The sequence below is a fragment of the Balaenoptera acutorostrata genome, chromosome 5 (genome assembly GCF_949987535.1).
Source record: "Balaenoptera acutorostrata chromosome 5, mBalAcu1.1, whole genome shotgun sequence".
Lineage (NCBI taxonomy): Eukaryota > Metazoa > Chordata > Mammalia > Artiodactyla > Balaenopteridae > Balaenoptera > Balaenoptera acutorostrata.
Genome location: NC_080068.1, coordinates 136497457 through 136524640, shown reverse-complemented (window position 1 = coordinate 136524640; position 27184 = coordinate 136497457).

Sequence of the window (27184 nt, the reverse complement as noted above, 5' to 3'; positions counted from 1 at the left end):
AGTTGCCTCCACAAAGGAATCATCCTTCCTAGACAGACGTTTTTAACTTTCTCATTCTTTACTACATATAAGAGGAAAAGAACTTGAACTTTCAGAAGAACAAAATGCCACATGGAAATTCTCCCTTCTCTTGAACTCAGAACACAATTTTCCACCAGTTCCTATGCAGCAACCTATTTTAAGCCCTATAATCAGATTTTCTTCACGAGTCCTTTGGAAATTCTGACACTTTTTCACAGAAAAAAAAGCCTACCTTCTTCAACTAGTGAACTGCAGCATCAAAGACTTGAGTCAGAATCAAAAGATGGTCCTTCGTTCAGGCTCAGTGTTTCAGAGTGAATGGGTTAGAGACGTGAATGGTTCTGTAGACCTGAGAGAGGGAGAGGTTTGGTGCTCTATGTCTAATTGTTTTCCTAACAGTGAAAACAGCAACTTCTTTATTTAACGATTTCCTTCTAATAATTACTAAAGAACGAAGGCAACATTACTTAATTGATCATTGAAATTTCCCCACAGTTAATAAAAACCTCCTTTTTTTTCTGAATTAGTATATTGACTTTGAATTCTGCAGTGTCACTATTTAATTTTCATTGTTAATTGCAAATATTAAAAATAAATACCATTGCCTATTGTTTAAACAAATCAGGTTGTTGGACTTTCTGGGGAAGTGGTTAACAAGCAGAGGGTAGATAATGCATCATTTTTATTCTTGTTAGTCTGCATGAATTAACTTTTCAGACTCTCACCTTAGCCACCTCTATTTCTATAGGCCTCACTAGACACAAGCCAAGGAGCAGCAGTATTATTTCAAACATACAAACTAGGAACAATTCAGTACACAAGTTTAGTTCCTCTCGTCTTCTGGGTTCATCAGAATCAAGAAGCTCTCCAAAGTTCACACACCTACAGAGTGGGCAGCCCCTCTTAGAGAACTCCTTTGTGAGTCTCCCTGGCAAGTCCCATTAGACATCCAAGAAAACCTGTCTCAATTCCAGGATGTAAGTTGACAGAAGCTTTTTCAATTGATCTCATTGAATGCCACAGAGCATAAAACTCAGATTTTTCTTATTTCCCCGAGATCCTGGGAGAATTCTGAGCCTCCAGTTCAGCCTCTACAGTTCAGAAGCTGTATCCCATTTCTATTGTGTTGAACATTCAGATAAATTAGGCCATTTAACATTAAAGTTAGCATTAGAACATTTGTTTGGACTCATGTTGTCTTAGCCATTAACTAGATATATCACTTTGGTGAAATTACTGAACGTCCCTGACACATTCCATTTATATGTAAACTAAGAGAACTAAATATTATTACTAACTAAAGGTTCACATTAGGTCCAATATTATTACTACCGTCCACTTTAAATCTAATATTACCATTCCTGTGTCAACAATCCATCAATTATTTCATAGGTTCAGCCAATCCATATTTCCCATCCATAGTTCTTACAGTATCTTAATGGTCACCCGCTCTAGCTTTCTCCGTTTCCAATCTGTTATTCACGGTGAGGTCAGAAATGTTTCGATAAGGCAATTCTGATCATGTCATTGTCTCTCAAAATATTCTTTAAGTCACTGGGTAATTTTTTCAATCTCCAGAGGTAGTCAACTCCAAAATTCCCTACTAATCAATGCCTGACTACACCCACAAATACTACTTCACATTGCTCAGTGATTACATCACATCTTTGTCCCTTGATCATGGTCTTTGATTATACTGAGGATGTTTTTGCCTTTCACCCTTTGTTCACCTAACTTTTACGCTTTCTGCAGGATTCAACTCAATGATTATTTCCTATTGGGAGAAACAAACTTCTCTAGAGCCTTCCAAATTAGAGCTTAGTTACTCTGTTCTGTATTTACATAGAACTTCCTTTTTCTTTCTTTCGTTTTTTTTTTACATTGGCCATTAGTTTTTTTTTTTCCTGCTAGTTTTATTGAAATACAATTGACATACAACACTGTGTAAGTTTAAAGTGTACAGCATAATAAGAGCTGATTACCACAGTATGTTTAGCTAACATCCACCACCTCATATCATTACAAAATTTTTTTTCCTTGTGATGAGAGCTTTTAGGATTTACTCTCTTAACTTTCAAATATATCATACAACAGTGTTAACTATAGTCATCATGTTGTACATTACATTCCCAGGACTTATTTATCTTATAACTGGAAATTGGTACCTCTGACTCTCATACCCTAACCCCAGCCTCTGGCTATCACAAATCTGATCTTTATTTCTATGAAGTTTGTTCATTTGTTTGTTTTTAAATCCACATATAAGGGAGATAATGCAGTATTTGTCTTTCTCTGTCTGACATTTCATTTAGTATGATGCTCTCAAGGTCCATTCATGTTGTTGCAAATGGCAAGATTTCCTTCTTTTTTTATGGCTGAATAGCATTCTATTGTATATATACACGATATTTTCTTTTCTTTGTTAGTTTAATTCTCTATATCTTCTTTTTTATTGAAGTATAATAACTTACAATATTATATTAGTTTTATGTGTACAACATAGTGATTCAATATTTTATACACCACAAAATGATCACTATGATGAGTCTCTTCTACCATATTCCACTGGCCTCACACTACCACCCCAGAGACCACCACAGATCAAGGCCCTCACCCTCTGCCAACCCCAGTGCCTCTGTGACATCCTGGCTTTTTAGTAATTAGTAGATCCCAAATTCTGAACTCAAGAAATAACTTAAGATTTTATGCAGTCATACATAATGATCTGTAATGAGTAAGCCTGTTTCATTGGCTTACTAAAAATAATAATAATAAAACAAAAGTATTAATAAGTTTTGAGATGAATCCAATTAAATTTGCCAAATGTGTCTTCAAGAACTTCTATAGTGGAACATGCAATTGCCTCTTAGACAAAAGAATGAGGGTGGAAAAATTAGCTTCACCAAAGGCTCAATACACAGTATAACTTCATCTCCCTAATTCAAAATAGCTTCAAGATAAGTAGCACAATGCCAGTACAACTTAAAGGTCCACATGTAGTTTACTTTGATTCTCAGCAGTAAGTCCTGTAAGTTCATTCAAAAGGACAACAAAGCAGACGCCCATGAAGACAACACATTTGAAAGGACTCAGTCATTTTTGTAAAGAGGTCAAATCTAGTTATAGACAAATTTACATTCCTTGATAAAATAATTCAAATTATTCTAAAAGCAGCTGAATCATAGAGTAGAATTTGAAATTAATTTTTATATGTTAATTTTCATCAGTGATTAGCAACTACATATACAGTAAAATTTATTTATTAAAACCAATGGATAGCATATTGAAGGATAAAGTTGGAATATTAACTCATCTGTAACACTGAATTCCACAGACCATGAATGACAAACTAGACTTGTTTATAAGGTTAGAAAAATTTAAGGAAATCCTAATTTTTGAGAAAATACAATTATTTGTACTTGTATTACTAGTAGTTATATGTAGGTTTTCTTTAAAGGTTTTGTTTTGTTTTGTTTTTTGTACTAATGTTTCCACTTAAGAAGCATTTATTTGCAGGCAATTGTTTCTGAATGGTTTAAGCACAACAAGCACAGGTGATTTTCATTATTTAGATCCAAGATTGAAAGTGGACATTGCATGTTAAAGTTTTCCATTTAAATTCTTTTGAATAAAAGGAAATTTTTAGAGAAGTCTGATGGGATGTTATGCTATGATTGTTAAGCCACTATTGTGGTTTAGTTGAAAGAATGAAGATTTTGAGGTCAATTATACATGGCTTTCACTCTTTCCACTCACTACTCACTGTTTATGTGAATTTAGGCAAATTACTTCCTTCTTCATAATCTCCACCTCATCTTTTGGAAAAGAACAAAATACTTAATGTTGTAATTTATATTATTAAAAGACATAATGTATGAATAGGCCTAATACATAGAAGTAGCTCTTCAAATGTTAGCCTATCACAGTAAGTTCCCCTTTGATTAAGATCTTTAAATTCATCCAATTGGATCCCTTCATTTGCATGTTAAGTTAACTTCAGACCAATGAGTTATATTCAGACAACAGTAAATCACAATAAAACACAAAATGTGGTAATAAAACTGAGAACTTAGGAATCAGTGTTCTTGGGAAAAATGATTAGGTAGGGGTCAAAGGATATTGATTTAAGGATTGATTGTCATATTGTGCTGAAATCATTAGAACATAATTTAGATTTTTTCGTACTCAGTTTCCTCACCTAGCTAATGTTCCTAATAATGTTTCATATGGTTGCCATGCTAATATGCATTAAAGTGAATAGCATAGGTAAATAAATGAGTAAATAATATATAAATGTTTGCTTTATTTGAATTTAATTAAAGATCCATTTGAATTTAATTAAAGCAATGGCAAAATGATAAAAACACTTGGTGCAAAAAGTTCTCATTCACCTGAATTATACCCCCATTTAAAAGCATTTTGTTGGCATCTAATCACTGTGCTTTGATTTCACTTGAGAAAAATTATGATCAAATTTCTTTCTAGGTTAGAACGTCATTTTATCTTTACCCTTCATTATTGGTATACTTTTCACATTATTATAAAGGTCAGCAGATCCCACAGAGTGAAGAGGAAATTAATGGATTTTGAATCAGGGGAAAAAGAAACAACTGAACTTTACTCAGAATTCTATAGCGGCCCTTTTTAGTATAGTGTTTCAGGGAAGAACTTGCTAGTGAAATTTGCAGAAGAAGTCATGTAAATAAGGGAAAGTACTTTTACGAAGTGGGTTTTGAACATTAGCTTTCTCTTCTCTCTAGTTTAGTATATTGAGATGAGTTAACTCACTCACATATTCTCTCATATCATATGAATATTCTACAAAAAGAATATGTAGTCTCTGTCTACATATTCATTCATATATAAACAGACACACAGACACATATATATGTATGTATACATATACACACATATATGATACATATATACCATACTGACACTTTTTAGTTGTGCAACATGTTGTAGTGTTCAGAGTAAAGTGTATCTTCAACCACAGCATCAATATTTTGACAAGAATGTCAGTTAATTATAAAATGCTGATTAATTCTTATTTGTCTTTTTCTAATTGCCCAACTTGATTCCATTTAAATATTCTTAGCTGTATTATACACAGCTTGCTCCTCTTTCTCACATTATTCCTATTTTCATATTAACACTGTTTATTTTTTTAAACATCTTTATTGGAGTATAATTGCTTTACAATGGTGTGTTAGTTTCTGCTGTATAACAAAGTGAATCAGCTGTATATATGCATATATCCCCATATCTCTTCCCTCTTGCGTCTCCCCCCCACCCTCTCTATCCCACCCCTCTAGGTGGTCACAAAGCACCGAGCTGATCTCCCTGTGTTATGCGGCTGCTTCTCACTAGCTATCTATTTTACATTTGGTAGTATATTAGTCCAGTCTACTATCGATATTGATTTTTTTCTATTCATCCTTTTCTTTTGTATCATAATCACATTTCTACAAGGGAAACGTTAATGGAAAAATGCAATTTATAATGCACACGTGCCCGTTATTTTTTCTTAAAATATGACACGCTAAAAGTCCCAAAGTGTAAATATAGAATATGGGACTAAATACAAATATGACATTTATTTTCTATAAAACAACTGCAGAATTGTCAATATTTTGTTGCTATGAACCACAAATCTGGAATAACGTAAATTTGGTGAGAATTTTATGTTTAAAACCTCTACATGACTTAAAAAAAATAATTATTCTCCAATGTAAACATAATATCATTAAATAAGCTTAAAAATACCTGGAACTATTGTTCAATAAATAGACTTTAGTTTTCCATTTTTTTCTTAGAATTTCAAAATTGATCTAGTCTATCAATACACATAGGTTCAAATGTTGATTCCATACAAATTTTTACATTAAAATATAATTTAATATCAGTTAGGTATGACTTGGCACCTTAATCTTATTTTAAGAAAATCAACACATGTAAATTTACTTACAGTTTGTGCAGATCATTATTTCAAAAATAGAGACACAGAACTTACACTGAATATTCTAAGGGCAAAAAAGCTTAATTTGTTTACTGCTGCTTATTTATTTTTCAGAAGTGTAAATATGAATTCATGGACATAGTTAAAAGAAAATGTAAATTAACTCCAATGGCTCTTTTTAAAAATTATTTCTATGCTTACTATAATTCAAAGTATGGGTTGAAATGCCAATTTCTTTATCATTAGCACTTAATAGCTAAATATACACTTTATTTCCATCAGTGATAACGGATGAAAAATTTTTCTTTAAATGTGTCTTTGGTTTACTGTCTGAGTTTTAGTATCTTTAGAGACTCACAATATACTAACTAGCTTTTTACCTTTCTGTAACAGGTGAGAGGGGAGAGTACACAATTTTTCTACTTAAAATATTTAAGAATTCCTCAACAGCTACTAAGTTTGACAGGATTTTAGCAAAAACTAGTAAATTTCATTGTATAGCCAATATTTTAACAAGGATAATATTATAGATAATAGATAATTTTAAAAAATATACCAGAAAAAATGGTCACTTATGGGAATTCATGATTAAAGGACCAAAAAAAGAAATTGAATTAGCATTACTCCTGATTCCCTCTAAGGTCTCAAACTAGTTTTTCATTATGTTATTTTGCTACCATCATTTACAATTCTAGGGTCACTTTTCTGTACCAAACCGCAATTCTAAGATGAACTGGGCAGTTTTACATTGCTGTGTTATTCTTTGGACAATCATCAAAGCTGTTAATTTGCCTATGATACTTCAGCAGAATTATATAATTTTCGGGATAAATTGGCATGATGGCCTCCTCATTAGCTGTTGCTAAGTGATATGATTAGTAAATCTCATCTCAGTCTTTATGTCAGCATTCATTATCCTATTTTTTCATGACTGATTCCAATTTATTTATACCCACAAGTTGGCAGTGCTATAATTTTGCATGGGCAAAAATCTCACAATCAAAGCCACAAATATTTAGGTATAAATATTCTAAGGATAAAATACCCTTTTCAGGTTTTTGGAGCGAATATTAGTTTAACTGTCATTTATATTACATTGAAGGAAACAAGGTATTACAATTAGTTTACCTAATAATAATAGGTAATAACAATAATAGCCTCAGCATATTTTATTTTATTAATATCATATTTCAATTAGCTTATTTTATCAGCATTATATTTCCTTTAAACTGTCAAAGTTTTATTTTTGTGTACCCTAAATTTATAATATCTGAAATAAATAATATTAATTAACTAGATATTTATAATTGTTAATATCAAAAAATGAATTTAATCTGTGCATTTATATTTTAGAGATTTTTGCATTTCCAATAAGGTATTTGTTCCTCTTCTCTTAAGTCTCTCAAGAAACTATGTACTGATTATTTCATTAGACACAGTTTCAATCTTTGGTTTAGCAGCATCATTAAAGTCATAATATATCTTTGTTATGTTTTGACACATATTTAAGTTCACTATTATCCTTAATCAGACAGAATAGAAAACAAGAGTGAGAAGTTAATATCATTATTAAGTTTTTAATTTCCAAATGGTCTAAACTACACACACATACTTTTGGGTTTTTTTGTTTTGATATTGATTCTTGCTCTTCCATTATAACTCAGGCACTATTAGAAACAAGGGTCTAATTATAATGTAAACATAATAAATTAGTTGATCATTTAATTCTGTGGTCATACTACATGTGCTGATTTTGAAAATGCCATGAAATGCATAAATATATAAATTTTTATAAATCAAGTTATTGACTTTAAAGGATATTTGGAGAAAATCTCCTAGTGAATAGAAACTATAAAAATTAGACTCAATATGAAAATTATCTGCTGGAAGAAATTGGATTGCCAAGAGTTATATCTTTAAAAAAGGAAATGGTTGGGGGGAAGAATAGTAGAATGATTACCTAAAATGAGAAGAAAAATTAGAGATGAGGCTCACATTTGTGGCCTGCTCAGGAGAGATTTCTGAGAAGCTGAGTAGCTAAGCAGTACTTTTTCTGAGATCAAGGGGACACATTAAAGAATAGAAGCAAATATAAACTCTCTTGGGAGTGAAACAACATAATCTTAGGCCTCTAATTTTACTTCCATTTATCATACTAAATCCAGAATTCAAAAAACCAATAATCATCAATAAAAATGAAATTACATAATTACAAAACAAGAAACAGGAGACAATACAGACAAGCCCAAAAGATATCCAAGTGATGGCATTATCAAGCACAGATTGTGAAATAACTAAGCTTACTATACTTAATATGAAATTCAAGCTTAAAATTTCTATACAAAATAGTAAACTATAAAAATAAATGGATATTTTGGGGTGGGGTGGAAGGAACTGGGAGACTGGAATTGACACATATACATTATTGATACTATGTATAAAATAGACAACTGATGGGAACATACTGTATAGCACAGGGAACTCTACCTAATGCACTGTGGTAACCTAAGGGGAGGGAAGTCCAAAAGGGAGGGGATATCTGTATGTGTATGGCTGACTCATTTTGCTGTACAGTGGAGGCTAATACAACATTGTAAAGCAACCATACTCCAATAAAAATTAATTAAAAAATGGCTATTTTAAAATTATGATATAGTAAAGAAATTATTATCTTAAAGGATGGCTTCATAGCTGAGTAAACAGGTGAAGAGAGAATTAGTGATTTGAAATATATTTCAGCTTACTGTCTATAATCACAAAGACAGAAACATCATATTGTTGGTTTAAATAAACCAACCAAATAAAGGGGTGTCTCATGTTTGATAATGTCATTGTCCACTCTGGATTACAGAGTGAATACCAGCAGAGTTTTATTTATTTATGAGATCTCATGAGGCTTCCAAACCAGGCTGTGGGGACAGCGAGTTGGAAATAGAGAAAATAAAATAGGTATAGTAGAAAAAGTTTATATAGTAGGGTATTGTAATATAGAAACCATATTTCTTTTGCCCAATCACAAATTTGTCAAATATTCAAAGCTATCAAATGACTTATAAATCCACATCACTTCTAGTTACCATGAATACTGTCCCCTTGTTTCACAGTTATAATTTATCTATATGCTCAACAGTGTCAGTTTCTAATTATTTTAAACGTATTACCATATATACCTTTTAACTTTTATCCACACACCACGTATATTAGGTTGATAGATTTTGAAGGATTCCACTTTCAATCATTCAAACAACTTCTATGGTGTAAAGGCATTATCATGGCAAAAAGTGTTAGTGGTTGTTAATAAACACATCTTTATGGATTACTTTGTTAATTTGCTACTATTGAATCTAATACATGGCTCTTAGGAAATTGAGCAAATATAACTGGTGTATACCAACGTTAGTTGGTGTAATGTTGGGAATAAGAATGGATAAATATCAGGTGAAGTAGCATAGAAAAATTCAGAGTATGGGGTATTCCACATTTGAGATAATTGAACAGTCTCAGAGCAAAGGATTTAGAGCAAGATGCAAAGGGCATGAGAAAAACAAAACAGAAGACAATGTAATGACATAAACATCCAATTTAGATCAACCCTCTGCTGTTGTCTTCTAATGGACCATATTTTTTCAATATTTATTTGTTTACTTATTTATTTTTATTTTGGCTGCGCCAGGTTTTAGTTGTGGCACGCGGGATCTTTTTCAGTTGCGGCATGCCGACTCTTAGTTGGGGCATGCGGACTTCTTAGTTGTGGCATGCATGCCAGATCTAGTTGCCTGACCAGGGATCGAACCCGGGCCCCCTGCATTGGGAGCATGGAGTCTTACCCACTGGACCAGCAAGGAAGTCCCTAATGGACTGTCTTTTAAATGTAGGCTATATTGAATATACTCTGCTTAGAAATCATCTTATGAAAAGACCATTTATTGTCTAACTTTTAAAATAATTCTGTAACTTTGGAATTGTACTTTTGAATTTAATTACATTTGGGTTTGGATGTACATATTTATTTTTAATTTGATTATTATTTTTTCAAATCACTGATTTTTTTCAAGGCCAATGTGACTGAAATAATGCAAAATGAATTGTCAACAATGTAAGTGATAGAAACATAGCAAAAGATTAGAATAAGATACTTTAATTGAAAGGAAAATAAAGACTTGGAATTATATGAAAATCGTTGTAACCAGACTGTTAAAGAAAGAGTAGATTGCCCTTATCTCATCAGAACTGCCAGAACCTACTTTCGTCACACTGGTTAAAGACAGACCAATTAAGAAAATGCAAAACTGTTCGATGTTAGATAAAGAAAGTGATACTTCAGATCTATGATAAACACATTTCAAGATAATGGTTTTCAGATTCAGATTTGAGGTTTCTGGGAAGGACACATTTGCTCAATGGACACAGGGACAAAAATACTTGCTACCACCACATTAATCTCAGAAGAGAAGGTCTTGTTCCTGTTGATTCATTCTGTCCTTCACATCTTGTCAATTTACCAGTGAAAAGAGGAATAGTGTGAAGATAAGCTCTTACCTCCAAATATATCTTGAAAGTGTAGGAGAGAGGCTGAATGCAGAATTGAAAACTATGAGACAAAATCATCAATCTTATGTATGTGTAGATTAGTGTAGATGGCAGATCATCACATCTGGAGGAAGACCATTGCAGGTGGCTGTCAAAGAAGTACCATTAGGAAGGGAAAACTGGAGTTTAGACTATCTGCATTGTGGGGAAAAAAAGTAATCACTCCTAGACTATTAATTATCTGGGACTTTCTATTCCCAGTTTATGAAACTTAAAAAGATGGCAATTTGAACTCATATATATTGATTGTCTTTTTTACCTATTCATTAACGAGTCTCAACTTAATAAGATTCTGCATTATTAATGTGATGTATATACTTCTGGATTGAGATACATATAAATGCATAATGTGTTGCTATTTTCTAATTATTTAGCACTAATAAATTCATTATATTTAAAATAATTTGATGAATTATGTTAACATGAATCAATGTCTTTTTCTTAAAAGATAATATAAATACTTTCCTATAGGATATAAAATAATGTTTGGTTACTTATTTTACATAAAGGAATGGGGAAGAAAGAGTCTATATTAATTATTTTATTATGGAATTAATTGCCCCTCAAAACCTAGTTAAAATCTAAGGAAGTCAGTGGTTAAATGTATAAAACCTCATGGGCATCTTTATGCTGAATAAATATGTCCTTTATTGCCATTTAATTTATTTGACATTTCATTTAACATTCATCCCCAAGATTACCTTTCCTTGGCTAGGAGAATAATTTGATAATTTTTGTTACTTTCAATTGCAGAGCGAAATGATTAAGTTGGACTAAGAATGATTTATTCATCCAATGCTGTAGTACAACATTCTAGTGTAGTATAGTACATGACACTGTGTGATATAGTAGTCTAATTGTAATGATCATATTTATATCATTTTACTCAAAGTGTAATTCATTGGTTTCTCCTTATGGCTCTCTCTCATTATTTGTGCACCTTATTTCCATAATCTTAGAAACTTGGGAGATATATAATTGCTCTCTTATTTTTGGTACTCATTTTATATCAACAATTGCCTGTACATATACATATGTACTCCTTCTCTGTAAGGGACCAAAAAAATTTAAAGGTGAAACTGATCTTCTTGTTTACCACATGTCAGCATTTTTCCCTAGCTAAAAAACTGAGTAACTAGGGACACAGTATCCATTAGAGAAAAGTGAAGAAAATCATTTTAAGATATTGCCTGTACTATTAAGTCTGCATAAATATGTTTGATTACACAGAAACACACACACACACACACATTAGTAGGACACCCAGTACTAGTCACATAATTACATAAGTTATGGACCCAGTGATAAATGAAAGGAAGGATGAAAATTAGTATCTTCTTATTTGAGTTTTCATTTCTTTGATTATTCATAAGACTAGGTCAGTTTTTTTATGTTTGATTAACTATTTGTGTTCTGTAATTTGCGTATTTATGTCTTTTGCACATTTTTATATTGAGATAGTCCTCTTTTTCTCTTTTATTTATGTGGGATCAAAATAACATTATAAATACTGTTTGTCATTTATATGTATTACGAATATTTTTCACTGTCATTTTATCTTTTAGCTATTTTTTTTCTTGTACAAGTGTTTCTTTTTCCAAATGTAAAAGTAATATGTAATTTTTAGTGTAGAAAATCTGGAAAATACATAACACACACACACACACAAAATCACCAGTTGTATCGTCTAGGAAAAAAGAAAGAAAGCCCTGAAAAATATCTTGACTTATAAGGAAGGGCAACAATGAAGAATCGAGCCTTTAATAACGTATCTCCAATCTTTCACCTTCTATTCCATTTTTCCAGTCTACAAATCACATTATTTATTTTTAACTCTTTCAAATCTCCAAAGAGTAAATAAGCTCATGTAATATGAACTATCTAAGACATAGAATACTACCAGGAAGTCATTTGCATGGTTACATACACATTAGGCATGGATATGAGATTCTGAAAATGAGAACCTGAAGCGAATCAGCATTATATGAGGTCCCCCTACAGAGCTGTACAGGTATTAAGTCATCGACCCTGTAATTTAAACCCACCCTTCTAGAGTCAGCTTTCTGATGCTGGGGTTGATGTTCTGCAGTCCACTTTTCTCCTCTGCCCGCTGTTCTATGTTAGACTTTGCCAGTAGGAGGTGCTAGAGGGAGGCTGCAAGGATGGAAGAGTAACAACAGACGTGCTCCTCCCAGCTGGCTTCCTATTGGTTTATTTCTGCTTGCAGTTCCTATGATTGCCACCCAGACACACTTCTTCGCTCCAGAAGAAGCAGTTCCTCTACAAAGCAGCAAGAGAATATGGTTTCTAATTTTTCCAACACTTGCAGAACCAGCTTCACTGTACCTTTTTTCAGAGATGGGGTCTTGGCCCTACAGATCCCTCCTCCCTGCTCAGAGACATCAAGTCCAGATGAGCAGTGCCCCTTCCCTTGTGGTCTGACGTCTGAAGCCAAGCTCTGCAGGCCCTTCCTCTAAGTTTCTAAGTTTCAATACTTTTAGCCTATTCTCCTCTTTCCTCAACCCTAGGGATACTTCCTTCTGCCAGCAGTGAGACCACCATGATACCTTAGTGTCTGCTTTTTTGTCTTACAGTCATAACTTCCTTCCCAGTTAACAATGCACTAGTATATTTTCTTCATTCAGATCATTGGTGTGACTTCTTACTCCACTTTGATTGATACAGATGTGTTTCTAGACACCCATATTGATGAATGTCCTTCCTTTCTCTTCAAATCTCTTGAATTCTCTAGCCAATTCTCCTGTGCCATTCTTATACTTGTTGGCCAGGCTTTACTGTGATTTTCATGTTTACAAGTGGCTTGACCAATCCTTGATCAACTGCTGATGTTTCTTTAACATATTCTTGAAAGCATGTAACACCACAGTAAACATTGCATTTTATCATGCAGCAGTAGAATTTTCCTTTATCCATTATTCCAGTGTCAGCACTGTCACTGAAATAATTTCTGTCACCATCATGGGTTGAAACTTCACCAAAACACTCAAAAAGGAACCACAGTGAAGGAAGCAGGATATAATACAGAAGACACAATTCAGAAGGAAAATAATATTATTACCCATGTGTAAAGAAATAAAATAATTTCAGGTGATGACGGAATCAAGAAAAATTTTAGCAAGTTGCTAGGCATCAGAGCCAACCATAAGTAAAATTTGGGCAGGAAACGATTGGGGAGGCATTTGCTATTACAGACATGTATTATGACATTGCTACTTTAGTTTTAGGTGCAGTGAAAATGGGCTTTATAACCAAGAAAATGACCACAAGTTCTGTTTGAAACTGTTGTGTGTGAGAGGTATATTGAGCCTTCAAGCAGAGATGTTAATTTGGCTTTGAAGTGTAGGTTTCTGGGGAACAAGACAGGGGTCAAAATTGTATATATACATTCCATCAGGCAGTTAACTAAGCATAGTTACACAGAATGACTATAAATAATATATAATGCATTTCTGATATTGATTTCCAGTGCCTTGCCAGAAAGAAACTGTTAGGTTGGTTCTGCTCTGGTGCAGGCAGAATTTGTCTTTCCTTGCCTACACTTGGCGGTTTTCTTCCTAGGTATCCCATACTATTCTCATTTATATCAGCTTATTTTGAATCTTTGTTTCCTTGAGACAGAACAACTGTTTTACTTGCTTAAAGAAAAAAGTAATTTCTAGAAGTAGAACGATTATTAATAGCTTCACCAAAAGGTCTTTCTTCTGATAATACATGATTTAAGCTCTTATTATTTGAGTTTTAGATTTTATTTTTTTTGTAGGGTCAGCTTGGCTATGTAACTATGTCTCCTCTGTGCTTCTGGGTTTTCCCCATGATGAATTACAGAGTAAGATTATGAGCATTTCCAGTGTATGAGAAAGCAACTTTTTGACTGAATCTTAACTGAAAAGCAGTTCCTGCTACTGACCAGGAATATGAAAGTAATTATATTTTGTCTGTTTTATTATTTAAATTCCATGTGTGCAGCAATCCTGTATTTTGCTATGCAATCACTTCACATAGTAAAATGTGGGTTCTATTACCCACAAATCCAGAACAAATATCTCTCAGTGGTAGTTAAGCAAATTTTCATGGTGATGGTAAACTTGTAGAACTCATTTCTCATTAAGAGTGATCACAAGTTTAAATATTCAGATAGCCTGTTTTACTTCCAGGTACTGAAAGAGGCACTCTAAAAAAATTTCTTGAGAATGTAGGAGAGTTAATAGGCCCTCTGATAAAAAAAGATGTGTTATTTCCTTATAACAGCTTCCTGAAAAGGGTCAAGTTTTCCTTTATCAGTTTTTATCAGTTGAAATTCCTTAGTTATAAATTAAAAATCTTGGACCTAATTACAAAATACACACATTACACACATGCACACATCCTAACCCCACCACACTCAATTTCATATATGTTGATTTAGTTACCATCAGATATACTTTCTCCTCACTTTTATTAATCAGGATTTTAAAAACTTGGCAGTAGACAATAAAGCTTATTAAGTCTTGTCTAATTTTCCTTGAAAACAAGACAGTTTGTATCCAAGATATGCTGCGTTTGAAAAATTGATTCACAGCTACAAATACATACTTAGTTTCCTAAGAGTTCTTTGTATTTGTCAAAATAAAGTATGGAAAATCATATAATATATAATGTGCTGTGCTTACCTTTATTTTATTATAGTTCATTAAAATAAATATAAGTATAAACACTATTAACTAGGATTGCTCATGTTTCATTTTTCATTTAAAGTCAAATAATTATAAATCAAGGAGTTTACTGAGTAGAGCACACTGTAATTTTCATGCATTAACAGATGCTACAGAGGGACAATGAGACTCCTTAGTGAAACATCATCCCTCTGTGTGTATGTGTGAAAATATGAATGAAAATACATTCATAAATATCAGAGTAATGGGTACAGATGCCTCGTTAAAATTGATACAGCACATCTGTATCTTTGTAACTTTAAAAAATTTTGCTTTTGAATTGAAATTGTTTTACAGTATGTTATTTCTTTCACTTTTAAAACATCTTTATTGGAGTATAATTGCTTTACAATGGTGTGTTAGTTTCTGCTTTATAACAAAGTGAATCAGTTATACATATACATATATCCCCATATCTCTTCCCTCTTGCATCTCCCTCCCTCCCACCCTCCCTATACCACCCCTCTAGGTGGTCACAAAGCACCGAGCTGATCTCCCTGTGCTATGCAGCTGCTTCCCACTAGCTATCTATTTTACATTTGGAAGTGTATATATGTCCATGCCACTCTCTCACTTCGTCCCAGCTTACCCTTCCCCTCCCCATATCCTCAAGTCCATTCTCTAGTAGGTCAGATTTTGAATGGCTGGTCATTGCAATATTCTGTTGAAAATAATAGGAGGATTTCAAATCACCAGACTAACCTTATGAGAAGAAAGACAACCTGTCTTTCCTCTTCAATTATTATTCACTATTATTTGATATCATTTATCTGCTCTGTTCAGTGTTCTGACAATTCTGGCATTCTGCCATGTTCATGTTACTTTTCAGTAAGGTGAAATTTTGAAGAGCAAGGTACCATTTCTCTAGCTTTGATTCATAAAAAATAAAAAAATAAAGAAAATGATCACATGTCTAAAACTCTGTTTCAGAATATATTTCAAATTATTTTAAGGGATATATCCAGAATAGAAGAATGAAGCAATAACACAGGGTCAATAATTATAAATCATATTTGTAAATGGAGGGTGTCTAGTACTTTTTAGGAAATAATTTACTTAAAAAATTGTCATATTTAAATCCTTTCTTTGTTTAATGAGACAAACATTAAATTTCTTTTAAACATATGATGTTAGCTATAGAAACTATTCTTTTTTTAGTAGATCTTCATTGGAGTATAATTGTTTCACAATACTGTGTTAGTTTCTGTTGTACAACAAAGTGAATCAGCTAAATGTATACACATGTCCCCATATCCCCTCCCTCTGAGCCTCCTTCCACCTCTCCCTATCCCACCCCTCTAGGTCAGCGCAAAGCACAGAGCTGATCTCCCTGTGCTATGCTGCTGCTTCCCACTAGCTAACTATTTTACATTCGGTAGTGTATATATGTCCATGCTACTCTTACTTAGCCCCAGCTTCCCCCTCCCACCCCCCGTGTCCTTAAGTCCATTCTCTACGTCTACGTCTTTATTCCTGCCCTGCCACTAGGTTCGTCAGTACCATTTTTTTTTTTTAAGATTCCATAAGTATGTGTTAGCACATGGTATTTGTTTTTCAATTTCTGACTAACTTCACTCTGTATGACAGACTCCAGGTCCATCCACCTCACTACAAATAACTCAGTTTTGTTTCTTTTTATGGCTGAGTAGTATTCCATTGTATATATGTGCCACAACTTCTTTATCCATTCATCTGTCAATGGACATTTAGGTTGCTTCCATGTCCTGGCTATTGTAAATAGTGCTGGACTATTGTGGTAAATGCCTCTTTTTGAATTATGATTTTCTCAGTGTATATGCCCAGCAGTGGTATTGCTGGGTCATATGGTAGTTCTATTTTTAGTTTTATAAACTAAAATACTGTTTTACTTTATACTGTTTAGTTTATACTCCATACTGTTTTCCATAGTGGTTGTATCAATTTACATTCCCACCAACAGTGTAGGAGAGTTCCCTTTTCACCACACCCTTTCCAGCATTTATTGTTTCTAGATTTTTTGATAATGGCCATTCTGACCAGTGTGAGGTGATACCTCATTGTCGTTTTGATTTGCACTTCTCTAATAATTAGTGATTTTGAGCATCCTTTCAAGTGCCTCTTGGCCATCTGTATGTCTTCTTTGGTGAAATGTCTATTTAGGTCATCCACCTATTTTTTGATTGGGTTGTTTGTTTTTTTGATATTGAGCTCCATGAGCTGTTTGTATATTTTGGAGATTAATCCTTTGTCCATTGTTTCATTTGCAAATATTTTCTCCCATTCTGAGGGCTGTCTTTTCGTCTTGTTTATGGTTCCCTTGCTGTGCAAAAGATTTTAAGTTTAATTAGATCCTCTTTTTTTATTTTTGTTTTTTTTCCCATTACTCTAGGAGGCAGGTCACAAAAGATCTTGCTGTGGTTTATGTCAAAGAGTATTTTTCCTATGTTTTCCTCTAAGAGTTTTATAGTGTCTGGTCTTACCTTTAGGTCTTTAATCCATTTGGAGTTTATTTTGGTGTATGGTGTTAGGTAGTGTTCTAATTGCATTCTTTTACATGTAGCTGTCCAGTTTTCCCAGCACCACTTATTGAAGAGGCTGTCTTTTCTCCATTGTATGTTCTTGCCTCCTTTGTCGTAAATTAGGTGACCATATGTGTGTGGTTTTATCTCTGGGCTTTCTATCCTGTTCCATTGATCTATATTTCTGTTTTTGTGCCAGTACCATAGTGTCTTGATTACTATAGCTTTGTAGTATAGATTGAAGTCGGGAAGCCTGATTCCTCCCGTTCCGTTTTTCATTCTCAAGATTGCTTTGGCTATTCGGGGTCTTTTGTGTTTCCATATGAATTGTAAAATTTTTTGTTCTAATTCTGTGAAGAATACCATTGGTAGTTTGATAGGGATTGCATTGAATCTGTAGATTGCTTTGGGTAGTATAGTCATTTTCACAGTATTGATTCTTCCAAACCAAGAACATGGTATATTTCTCCATCTGTTTATGCCATCTTTGATTTCTTTCAACAGTGTTTTACAGTTTTGTGAGTACAAGTCTTTCACCTCCTTAGGTAGGTTTATTCCTAGGTATTTCATTCTTTTTATTGCGATGGTAAATGGGATTGCTTCCATGATTTCTCATTCTGATTTTTTGTTGTTAGTGTATAGGAATGCCAGAGATTTCTGTGCCTTAATTTTGTATCCTGCAACCTTACCAAATTAGCTTTAGTAGTTTTCTGGTGGCATCTTTAGGATTTTCTATGTATAGTATCATGTCATCTGCAAACAGTAACAGTTTTACTTCTTCTTTCCCAATTTGTATTCCTTTTATTTCTTTTTCTTTGATTGCTGTGGCTAGGACTTCCAAAACTATGTTGAATAAGAGTGGTGGAGTGGACATCCTTGTCTTGTTCCTGATCTTAGTGGAAATGCTTTCAGTTTTTCACCATTGAGTATGTTTGCTGTGGGTTTGTCATATATGGCCATTATTACGTTGAAGTAGGTTCCCTCTATGCCCATTTTCTGGAGAGTTTTTATCATAAATGGGTGTTGAATTTTGTCAAAGCTTTTTCTGCATCTATTGAGATGATCATATGGTTTTTATTCCTTTTGTTAATTTGGTGTATCACATTGACTGATTTGCATATATTGAAGAATCCATGCATCCCTGGGATAAATCCCACTTGATCATGGTGTATGATCCGTTTAATATGTTATTAAATTCTGTTTGCTAGTATTTTGTTCAAGATTTTTGCACTATGTTCATCAGTGATATTGGTCTATAATTTTCTTTTTTGGGGATTCTTTGTCTTGTTTTGGTATCAGGGTGATGGTGGCTTCGTAGAATGAATTTGGGTGTGTTCTTTCCTTTGCAATTTTTTGGAAGAGTTTGAGAAGGATCAGTGTTAGTTCTTCTTTAAATGTCTGATAGAATTCGCCTGTGAAGCCATCTGGTCTTGGACTTTGGTTTGTGGAAGATTTTTAATTACAGTTTCAATTTCATTACTTGTGATAGGTCTGTTTATATTTTCTAAGTTTTCTTGGTTCAGTCTTGGAAAATTGTACCTTTCCAAGAATTTGTCCATTTCTTCGTGGTTCTCCATTTTATTGGCATATAGTTGTTTGTAGTAGTCTCTTATAATCCTTTGTATTTCTGCGGTGTCAGTGTGATTTCTCCATTTTCATTTCTAATTTTATTGATTTGCGTCCTCTCCCTTTTTTTCTTATGAATCTGGCTAAGGGTTTATCAATTTTGTTTATCTTCTCAAAGTTCCAGCTTTTAGTTTTATTGATCTTTGCTATTTCTTCATTTCTATTTCATTTATTTCTGCTCTGATCTTTATGATTTCTTTCCTTCTACTGACTTTGGGTTTTCTTTGTTCTTCTTTCCCTAGTTGTTTTAAGTGTAGGGTTAGATTGTTTATTTGAGATTTTTCTTGTTTCTTGAGGTGAGATTGAATTGCTATAAACTTCTCTCTTAGAAATGCTTTTAGCCACGTCCCATAGGTTTTGGGTCGTCGTGGTTTCATTGTCATTTGTTTTTATGTATTTTTAAATTTATCCTTTGATTTCTTCAGTGATCTCTTGGTTATTTAGTAGTGCACTGTTTAGCCTCCAGGTATTTGTATTTTTTACAGTTTTTTTTTCCTGTAATTGATTTCCAATCTCATAACTTGTGGTCCGAAAAGATGCTTGATATGATTTCAATTTTCTTAAATTTTCCAAGGCTTGATGTGTGACCCAAGATGTGATCTATCCTGGAGAATGTTCCATGTGCACTTGAGAAGAAAGTGTAGTCTGCCACTTTTGGGTGGAATGTTCTATAAATATCAATTAGATCTATCTGGTCTATTGTGTCATTAAAAGCTTGTTTCCTTTTTTCTGTTTGGATGATCTGTCCATTGGTGTAAGTGGGGTGTTAAAGTCCCCTACTATTATTGTGTTACTGTCGATTTCCCCTTTCATGGTTGTTAGCATTTGCCTTATGTATTGAGGTGCTCCTATGTTGGGTGCATAAACATTTATAATTGTTATATCTTCTTCTTGGATTGATCCTTTGATCATTAATGTAGTGTCCTTCCTTATCTCTTGTAACAGTCTTTATTTTAAAGTCTATTTTATCTGATACGAGTATTGCTACTCCAGCTTTCTTTTGATTTTCATTTGCATGGAATATCTTTTTCCATCCCTTCACTTTCAGTCTGTATGTGTCCCTAGGTCTGAAGTGGGTCTCTTGTAGACAGCATATATACGGGTCGTGTTTTTGGTCCATTCAGCCAGTCTGTGTCTTTTGGTTGGGGCATTTAATCCGTTTACATTTAAGGTTATTAGCGATATGTCTGTTCCTATTCCCATTTTCTTAATTGTTTTGGGTTTGTTTTTGTAGGTCTTTTTCTTCTCTTGTGTTACCCGCCTTTTAAATTTTCCTTAGCATTTGTTGTAAAGCTTGATTGGTGGTGCTGAATTCTCTTAGGTTTTGCTTTCCTGAAAAGCTTTTGACTTCTCCATCTAATCTGAATGAGATCCTTGCTGGGTAGAGTAATCTTGGTTGTAGGTTTTTCTCGTTCATCTCTTTAAGTATATCCTGTCACTCCCTTCTGGCCTGAAGAGTTTCTGCTGAAAAATCAGCTGATAACCTTATGGGGATTCCTTTGCATGTTATTTTTTGTTTTTCCCTTGCTACTTTTAATATTTTTTCTTTGAATTTAATTTTTGATAGTTTGATTAATATGTCTCTTAATGTGTTTCTCCTAGGGTTTATCCTGTATGGGACTCTCTGTGCTTCGTGGACTTGGGTGACTATTTCCTTTCCCATGTTAGGGAAGTTTTCCACTATAATCTCTTCAAACATTTTCTCAGACCCTTTCTTTTTCTCTTCTTTATCTTGGACCCCTTTAATTCAAATGCTAGTGCATTTAGCATTGTCCCAGAGGTCTCTGAGATTGTCTTCAATTCTTTTCATTGTTTTTTCTTTATTCTGCTCCTCGGCAGTTATTTCCACCATTTTGTCTTTCAGCTCACTTATTCGTTCTTCTGCCTCCGTTATTCTGTTATTGATACCTTCTAGTGTATTTTTCACTTCAGTTATTGTGTTGTTCATCTCTGTTTGTTTGTTGTTTCATTCTTCTAGACCTTTGTTAAACATTTCTTGTATATTCTCACTCTGTGCCTCCATTCTATTTCTGAGATTCTGGATCATCTTTACTACCATTACTCGGAATTCTTTTTCAGGTAAATTGCCTATTTCCTCTTCATTTATTTGGTCTTGTAGGTTTTTACCTTGCTCCTTCTTCTGTGACATATTTTTTTGCCATCTCATTTTTTTTGTAATGAGTGGGATTGTGTTCTTGTCTTACTGGTTGTTTGGCCTGAGGCTTCCAACAATGGAGTTTGTAGGCTGTTGGGTAGAGCTGAGATTTTGTGCTGAGATGAGGACCTCTGAAGTCCTCACTCCGATGAATATTCCCTGGGGTCTGAGGTTCTCTGTTAGTCCAGTGGTTCGGACTCGTAGCTCCCACCACAGGAGCTTTGGCCTGACCCCCAGCCCATGAACCAAGATCCTGCAAGCTGTGTGGGGTGGGGGAAAAAAAAGGAAAAAAAAGAAAAATGGAGAACAATTACAAAGTAAAAAATAAAATTAGAATAGGAAACTAACAGATATGTTAGAAAAAATATAAAAATAAAAATATAGATGAAACAACAACCAAAAGGTAAAACAGAACCACAATAGTAAAAAAGAGGAGGAGAAAAAAAAAAAAAAGGTAGAAAAGGCCTTGGCTGTAGAGTGCGTGGCCTAAGCACGGTGAGGTTTGGGTGGTGGGTGGGGCCTATGCTTAGGACCCACTGGGCTGGAAAAGGCTCTGGGAGGTTTGGGGGTTGTGGCTTAGGCTCAACAGAACAGAAGGCACCCAGGAATGCCTCCCGCCTCTGGTCTCAGAGAGTGAGGGATCCCACCTGGGAGCCCAGCAGTCTTCCTGGGCTCGAGTGGGTGGGGCAAAAGCCCTCCGCTCCTCTCTTGCTCCTCTGGTCCTGGAGGTCCCCTCCCACCTGCCTCTCTGGATCTCCTCAGCCTCCCTCCTATGCTCCCAGGGCCCATGCAGCCTGGAGGGGGCTTTGTAGGCTGGGGGACCGGCCTGGGAGCTCAGCAGGCTCCCCGGGCCATAAAGAAAAATATTACAATATTATAGTCTGTTCCAAAAGGCTTTTCACAAATGTGAAAATATTTTAATATTTTTTATTTTAAATATTTAAAGCATTATAAATAAAATATTTAAAATATAATATTTCATGTGTACTATTTTAAATATGTGCTCTTCAAATTTAGTTATTATAATTAGGATATACTAATAAATAGGCTAGTAAATCTCCTTAACTCTCCAAATAGTTGTTTCTCTGTGTTTTGTCGTTTCTAAATAATTACAACCTTTTCAAAAATTTTTGTCACTGATTTTGGTAAAAATGTCAATTATGTCTGTGCTTATAAAAATCAGTTACATCAAGAAATGCCAAATTGTGGAGTTCTCAGTAGAGGAACAAAGGCAAAGATGAACTGTACCATCTGAACTTGCTAAGGATCTAAAAGGGGGAGTGTATATGGGAGGGCAACACTATTACAAAGATGTATGTTTTTTAAAGTATGTAAAAGCCATAATCTACTATCTTTATTTAAAAAATAAGCATATTACACTGGGCTTCCCTGGTGGCACAGTGGTTAAGAATCTGCCTGCCAATGCAGGGGACACAGGTTCGAGACCTGGTCCAGGAAGATCCCACATGCCGTGAAGCAACTAAGCCCGTGCGCCACAACTACTAAGCCTGTGCTCCAGAGCCCACATGCCATAACTACTGACCCCACATGCCACAACTACTGAAGCCCGCTAGAGACTGTGCTCTGCAACAAGAGAAGCCACCACAATGAGAAGCCCGCACACTGCAATGAAGAGCAGCCTCCACTCGGCGCAGCTAAAGAAAGCCTGCGTGCAGCAGCGAAGACCCAATGCAGCCAAAAATAAATAAATAAATAAATTTATATATAAAAAAAGCATATTATAGAAATTAAAAAAAACAGGAAAGGTGGATCTACATGGGAAATCTCCAAACTCCCACTCCATAGCAATAATAAATGCATTAATATATTTGAAGATAAATTATATTCCAATAATTGTGTTAGATAAATGCTTAAAATGTCCTGACCTCAGTGGTTTTGTCTCAGGCAACATGTTACTTTTGGTAGTTTTGGTGCAGAGAGAGAACACACATTTCACACAAAGCATGTTTATCAATGCATAAATTATCTACATTATAAATTATCTACAGATGTTGAGGGCGCTCCTTCAGTAGCCAGACGCTTGACTACAGACATCACATTATCTTAAAAGATTTAATTAATGATGATGTGACTTTGGTAGGCAGAATTCTAAAATGACCCCCAATGAACATGAATCTTGTAAAATCTCCTACCCTTTTTGAGTGTGGGTGAACCTCTGGATATGATATCACTTCTGTGATTATGTGACATTATAAGCAGAGTTGACTTTAAGAAAGGAAAATTATCTGGATGAACCTAATATCATAATTACATGAGCACTTTAAAATCAGAGTGTTTTCTTCTATTGGAGGCAAAATAAATAAATACATTCGTCATTATCTCGTGGAAAATAAGATATTTCAAAGGCAATTGATTAATGACACAATCCTGTTTAACTATTATAACTGAAGTTACCCATGTAGAATATTCTGTTATTTATAGCATACAGTTACAGTATTATAGCTCATAAATGTTTGTGATACCTAATTTGTATTCCCCAGAGGACCTAGTAAAAATCTAGAAAAGTAACTGATGACTATATTTATATCAAGCTATTATGAAAGAGATATGACAGATATTTTTTTCAAATGTGTTTATATACAATTTAGATTCAAATTCAAATGTGTTTATATACAATGTAAACTTACAGAATAATCTGATAAAAATTTTTGATGAAGTTGAAAATATTTAGTAATATATGTCATATGAGATAAACTCATAAAAGGATATATGTGTTTATATGAGTATAAATATATATGTATATATACTTTAAATGAAAAAAATATATAAGCCTTTGATTAATTTCCCCAACTTTTCAGTCTATAATTTCCTATTGAGAATTTATGTTCCTGTCCCTCACTAAATACTGCTAACCTGACAGCACCTATTCTGCTGTCTTTCTGTTGGTATGATATACACTGGCATTCAGTAGCTCATACCCACAAGATTGATGATATTGTTATTCAGGATTTTTTGGAAGCTTTTAGGTTATAAGTTAGCTGGGAAGGACAAATCTACCCAGTCTTTTACCTCAGACATGTTTTAATAACTATAAAAGTCCTCATGCTCTCCAGGAGGCCATGTTCTTTTACGGAGGCTGATTTGACAAGCTGCAGAGAATTTTCTATGATGTTTGGATTTCTGCTTTCAAGCACTGAGGTGGACTTTAAAAGTTTTTATTTTTTCTTTTCCTTAGTATGTTTAAGACAAATCTAATTCTAAAGTGCTTTCATTTCATTTTGTGAGTCCTATTCCATTATGAACATTACTTTCAGAGATTCTTCATATTTTCCATATACATGTATGATAGTTTATGACAGTTATAATCATGTTACCCTTTCACTCCAAAAACCCTTACCTTGATATCGATATTGAAGTGATAGCAGTGGACTTGAGATGCCCTGATGTATTATTTTTCATCTGTGTTTCCTCCTACATTCAAAAAGTCTGAAATATTAGATTAGCACATATAGTGTTAAAAAAACTTTCCTTTTCTCATTTATTTGGCTTTCTTTTACTCTTTGTCTGTTACCTCATTTTCTGACTTAGATCTTACCCTTTTCTTCTCCTTTCTTTGCTCAATGTCATAACAATGTTACAAACTTACTTTATATCCGATTATCTCAGTCATGTTTCCCAAATTCTCAATGCTATTTGTCTTGTTCATCATATATGTATTGAGTATGAGTTCAAAATCTTTGCTCTATATGGCGTCAATACAGAACAAGAGCCAGCTTTTATCATCATCATCATCATCATTATTATAAAATATCTAGAGTTCTTTGCAAACTATCTCCCCAATTTCCTTTTTTATAATTCTTGAAGAACAGTATTATCTTCTAGTCAGTCCACTTTAGCTACCTCCTATACCACTCAAATTTCTTTGCTGTTGCCTTGATTCTTATTATTACCTGCCCTTCATCTTTATGTTCTATGTACTTTTGTACACTTTACCCATTCAGCCAGCAGGGAGTCAACAAAAACAAGCATCATAAATAATATTGGGTTGGCAAAAAAGTTCGTTCTGTTCGGGTTTTCCCGTAAGATGGCTCTGGTAGCGCTTAGTTGTCTTTAACTTCATTCGAAACAATTTTGTTAGATTGTATTGTGACAGCTGTCATATCCACGTGTATTTAAAGAAAAACATCAAAATTGGTGAATTTTTGTGTAGCCATTTTAATATTGAATATGGAAGAAAAAAGCAACATTTTCAGCATATTATGCTTTATTATTTCAAGAAAGGTAAAAATGCAACTGAAACGCAAAAAAGATTTGTGCAGTATATGGAGAAGGTGCTGTGACTGATCAAATGTGTCAAAAGTGGTTTGCGATATTTCGTGATGGAGATTTCTCGCTGGACAATGTTCCATGGTCGGGTAGACCAGCTGAAGTTGATAGCTGATAGTTGATAGTTAAAGTTGATTAATTGAGAAAAATCAACGTTATACCACGTAGGAGATAGCCAACATACTCAAAATATCCAAATCAAGGGTTGAGAATCATTTGCACCAGCTTGGTTATGTTAATCACTTTGATGTTTGGGTTCCATATAAGTTAAGCAAGAAAAACCGTCTTGACCGTATTTCTGCATGCAATTCTCTATTTAAATGTAACAAAAATGTTCCATTTTTAAAACAAATTGTGACAGGCGATGAAAAGTAGATACTGTACAATAATGTGGAACAGAAGAGATAGTGGGGCAAGAGAAATGAACCACCACCAAACACACCAAAGGCTGGTCTTCATCCAAAGAAGGTGATGTTGTGTATATGGTGGAATTGGAAGGGTGTCCTCTATTATGAGCTCCTTCCAGAAAACCAAACGATTAATTCCAACAAGTACTGCTCCCAATTAGACCAACTGAAAGCAGCACTTGATGAAAAGCATCCGGAATTAGTCAACAGAAAACGCATAATCTTCCATCAGGATGAGGCAAGACCACATGTTTCTTTGATGACCACGTAAAAACTGTTACAGCTTGGCTTGAAGTTCTGATTCATCCTATTCAACAGACATTGCACCTTCGGATTTCCATTCATTTCGGTCTTTACAAAATTCTCCTAATGGAAAAAATTTTGATTCCCTGGAAGACAGTAAAAGGCACCTGCAACAGTTCTTTGCTCAAAAAGATAAAAAGTTTTGGGAAGATAGATTTATGAAGTTGCCTGAAAAATGGCAGAATGTAGTGGAACAAAATGGTGAATACATTGTTCAATAAAGTTCTTGGTGAAAATGAAAAATGTGTCTTATATTTTTACTTAAAACCAAAAGGAACATTTTGGCCAACCAATATTTCATCTCTTTAGGAATTGTTCTGTGTTAATTTCTGTACCCAAATGTCTCCTGTCTTGTTTCTTATTTCCAAAATCAATTTACTACATATTATGTTTTAGTGCCTAAAACATATGTGGCCTCGATGTATTAAATAGTTATTCCATGTTATAGATTTTATCACGTCTCTACTACTCCCTTCCCCCCACTCCATCAACAAATGTCAACTCATGAAAACCATCTATATATATATTGTGTGTGTGTGTGTGTGTGTGTGTGTGTGTGTGTGTGTGCGCGCCTCTGTTACCAGAACAAAGCAAGGGGAAATCATACATTCTGAAATAAATATTAA